The 4482-nt window shown below is 41.3% G+C and overlaps 1 long non-coding RNA gene across 2 annotated transcripts; it reads right to left on the bottom strand.

The window, feature by feature from the left end:
* Nucleotides 1-391: 391 nt before the first annotated feature.
* Nucleotides 392-3240, bottom strand: LOC147342701 (uncharacterized). 2 transcript variants are annotated; one of them, XR_015157177.1, is made up of 3 exons: nt 2941-3240; nt 2283-2397; nt 392-1786 (listed from the first exon to the last, which is right to left on the bottom strand). It is a non-coding gene; the product is annotated as an uncharacterized LOC147342701 (long non-coding RNA). The 2 variants fall into 2 exon arrangements; XR_015157176.1 differs by lacking the exon at nt 2283-2397.
* Nucleotides 3241-4482: the final 1242 nt, after the last annotated feature.

Raw genomic sequence — 4482 nt, 5'->3', positions numbered from 1 at the left:
CTCTTCATGGCTTAAGGCTGTGAGCTCAGTCTTGGAGGCTTCCTGGGGTGATGACACTGACCATCTCCAGAAATAAGTGTCACCCGTTGTTTGTGCTCACACAACCCTAAATCTCAAAGAATCTGCTACTCTAAATATGGGACACATTAGGATAAAGGCATAAATTGGTGCTAAAACCATGCCCATTCTAGACAATTAAGGACTTTTTAATTGTCCTCATCTGATGAAATTAAGAAGAAGAAATGGAAAACAATCCCCCCCCCACACACACACTGAATGTTCTGCATGAATCAAAGGAAAGAGAGGGAAAGAATCATTGAGGTCAAGCTTTGGGGAGTTTGCTTTCAATTTTTGGTGAAAAGAAAAGCAAAATAAAAACACTGGAGACGAGTGCGGTAGAAATAGCTGCTGTATTGGGTGATTGTCACCTAGTGTGTCAGCCGGACTTCCATGGTGGGGAAAGCCTTGAAAATGCCCTGCTTTTATCGGGAAAACACTCTGATCTAGATGTCCTGGCAATTCAGCTGCCCTGGGACTCATCTGCAATGTATCATCTCCCAGCAAATGCTATGAAGTGCCCCTCAGAGCCACGCATGCTGTCAGAAGCTGATGGTGTTGAGACGCACAGACCCAGGCTCCAGACTGACTTCTCTGCACGGCGCTTCATCAGCTTTGGGGAGCATATCGCTTTCTCGCTGTGTCCCCCTCTCCAGCATATGTTGGCTGGACTCAGTGTCTTCAGTCCACATCTGCATCAGCACTTGCCTTGCTCCTCCTTCTGGCAAATGTGCCCAGTGTCCCCTCTCAGCTCTTCTGTCCTGTGCTCTTGACTTATCAGTCAAGTCCACGCGTCACCAAGCTAAAGGGGACTCTTTGTCCCGAATCTTGATTCTCCTCCATTTCCGTCAAGTACTAGCACATGACCGTCTCTCCAAACTGCAGTTTCCTTATCTCTCTCTGGAAGCACGGAATACATTGTATATGGTTTTATGTGCAGTGATGTTTTAGATTGGCACATAGCATGACAAAATGAATGGCCCTCTTCAACTGATAAAGTCCTGCCAGATAAGGCTCAGGATGAAAAGCCCACCCCAAAATGGAACTCTGATGAGAACTCACTTTATTTCATGTAGACAGTGTGGTTTATGGACTTAGGGGCAGAGAGAATACAGATTCCTATTTTTTTTCAAGTCTTTTTTTAAAAAAATTATTTTATATTGGAATACAGATGATTAACAATGCTGTGATTGTTTCAAATGAACAGCAAAGGGACTCAGTCATACATACACAGCTATCAGTTCTCTCCCAAACAACCCTCCCCTCCAGGCTGCCATATAACATTGAACAGAGTTCCCTGTGCTCTGGACAATAGGTCCTTGTTGGTTATCCGTATTAAATATAGCAGTGCACACATGTCTATCCCCAATTCCCTGTCTCTTCCCCCAGCCCTTCCCCCTGGCAACCATAAGCTGGTTCTCTACATCTAAGTCTGTTTCGGTCTTGTTCATTTGTTTCATTTCTTTTTGGATTCCATGTTTAAGGGATATCATGATATTTCAGAATGGAGACTCCTGTTGATGAAGAATCTGATCATGGGAGCGTATTTAACAATGTCCGGTGACATAGGTTTGGGAATTATTTCCCAGCTGGATTCCTGATTCAAAGTGTACTAGTAAAACTGTGAATATGGTTTCTGACACATGTAGTATCAGTCACATCACTGACACTGCTGGAACGGTGACTCATCTTCATATCTGCAGGCCTGGCTCTTGGAGCAAATAGACATCTACAATGGAATAAACTTATTTCAATCTGTGGTATCTCTGAAGCATTTTTGTCTTTAATCTCACAAATCTGGGAAAATGAGGTGGCAATTTGTAACGTGAGATGGACCTCACCTAATGCAGTTATCGAGCTCAGAATGAGGAAAATGATTACGATGGTATACCATAAATCGTTTGTAAATTGCTGAGAACATATGAGGAATGTCTGTTACCTCATTTGCAGGAAAACATCCCAACTATACAAGCGCTCCTAACCCCAAACTAATACGGACACTGAGACAGCTCTCTTTGTTGTATCTGAGCTATAAATCTTTGAACTTCAGGCCTAAGTGGAATTCCATCTCTCACATTTTTTAATGAAATCAAAATAAATACAATTACTGAACAGAAGCCAAAGATCACAGGAGGTTAGAAGCGGGGTGAGGACGTGGCCAGTACTGTTTGTTTGTATCCTGGCCCTGTTTTCTGGGTGAATATTTCATTAACGGGAGGGCTTACCAGGGGGCAGGGATGGCCCTTCCTTCCTTCTGATGGGTGTCTGCTGCTGATTAAATCTGAGCTGGGGTAGCCTTGTGGTGCCCGTGAAATTTGAGATCCTAATGAGGACATAGTCCTGTAAAATGTGAGAGATTGAAACCATAAGATATTAAAATCCTCCCAAGTAGGAGCTTTTCCAAAAGACTAGGCATTTGCTCTTGAAATCATGTTCAGGAATACACTAACATACTCTTATATTTCTGTATTTTGTCCTTGAATTCATCCTCCAAAGACCCTGAGACCCAAGTTGTTTTTCTCTTTCACCCAAGTACAAATAAACATGAGTAACTTATTGTTATGGAAGGTCCATTATTTAATTAAAGATGTGGCTTACAATTAATATTCTGGTTTGTGATTAAACCTGCTGTTGATTCCTCATAATGGAGCCAGAGATACTTGGTAAATGCAATATTAATATAATTGCATTTTCTGCAGAATAATAATGGCTACTAAAATGTAAAGGAGCAAAATATCTGAGCAACACAGAAAAAACAAGTAATTATCCAAAGCCCATTTCAATAAATGTCAGTTTCTGAAACAAACTGTCTTGTTAGACCATGAGAAATTTCTGCTGGTGCAAATCCCCATTCACCCTTATTAAGCCATATTGTATACTCACATAAATGATCTTGGTTTCTCCTCTCAGAGGTCTCCGTCAATATCTGTATTCAGCTGCAACCAGGTATAATAAGTGCCTTGGATCAGAGAAATTCAAAGGTTAACAAATCAGGGCCACGATTCGCTAATGCAAGCACATTTTAACTTACATCATGGCTCTGAGATATTTCTGAACTCTTTCTCAAACTTATAATTTCTCTTCGGAGCAGAGAGTGGTGTTGCTCAAAAAGAAACACACAGTGAGTTCAGCTAATATTTTTCTTCACCAGAATTGCAAACATCAAGCTGCTGTTATCTTGCAAATCACCATTACTTACTCCAAACGCAGACACTAATCAGTGGACGAGTGATAGATTTTGACCTACTGTCGCCAATGAGACCAGGGTGGTCTTTCAGTCTCAAAGGAGGCATAGCCACTGCCTTCTGTTTGTCTATGCCTAACTTAAATTTACCTTTGGGAATACGTGTATGTGCAAGAGTCCTTCACAGGCATCTACTGTTTATATTCGTGTGAGGCTGTAGGAAAGATTGCTATAACCTCCCAGGTCATCCTGTCCAGCATGTTCAAATAGATGCAATAGAGTGAGGGAGATATTTTTTGTTGATTGCACTACTAAATCTTTTTCTTCTCTACTTCACTAAGAGTACAGCTTCAGACCAATTGTTGACTTAAACGGGAGCTGGGCAGGTGTGTCCAATGCCCTTAGGCATATTTGTTCACTTTGGCCACTCTCCACAATCACTGAAAGATGATGAGCCAAGGCCACCAGGAGTTGAGAATTGCTGTAGTGGGTTAGACTGACATTTATGGTACATCCATCTAATTCTGGACTGAGTCCCGAATCTCTCCATCCTTCTCAATGGGCTTTTGCTCACAAAGGGAAATGATAACATAGAAATATTTAGGAAACCAACTTCTAAAGTGGTTCAAAATCCCACCTCCCACCTTTTTAAAATTAAAATACTTTAGAACCAACAGAGAGTTTAAATAACGTATATTGGGCTTCCGAGCAAGGAAGAATGAGTAAGTAAAAGATTTTACAAAGGAGAATGTTTATCTGGCTACCTGTTAGTACATACATTTTGAATTGGGTTTCTTCAGGCAACACATTCAGGTTAGATTCCATTCTCTTAATTAATAACAGAATGACTCTCTTTGAAAAATGAGGTAGTTAGGTCACCAAATAACCACAATTGAGAGTCGCACTTTCAGATGTCTTGTGAAACATTCCTGCCTCAGACACAGAGGCCAGATGGTTTCCTGTGAGTAATTATGGGAGTAGTTGATGGAAGTAGAGAGTTTGGGGGCAGAAAAAAACATTTAGAGCAGAAGTTATGAACTAGTTTTGTTTGGCCCAACACGTATTCATTGGAAGGACTGATGCTAAAGCTGAAGCTCCAATACTTTGGCCACTTGATGCAAAGGGACTCATTAGAATAGACCCTGATGCTGGGAAAGATTGAGGGAAAGAGCAAAAGCGGGTGACAGAGGATAAGATGGTTGGATGGCATCACCGACTCAATGGACAAAGTCTGAGAAAAC

The sequence above is a fragment of the Bos grunniens genome, chromosome 28 (genome assembly GCF_055505025.1).
Source record: "Bos grunniens cultivar Pamir isolate PY7600 chromosome 28, Bosgru_T2T1.0, whole genome shotgun sequence".
NCBI lineage: Eukaryota > Metazoa > Chordata > Mammalia > Artiodactyla > Bovidae > Bos > Bos grunniens.
Note: the sequence above shows the minus strand (reverse complement) of the source record. Positions and strands in the feature narration are given on the sequence as shown.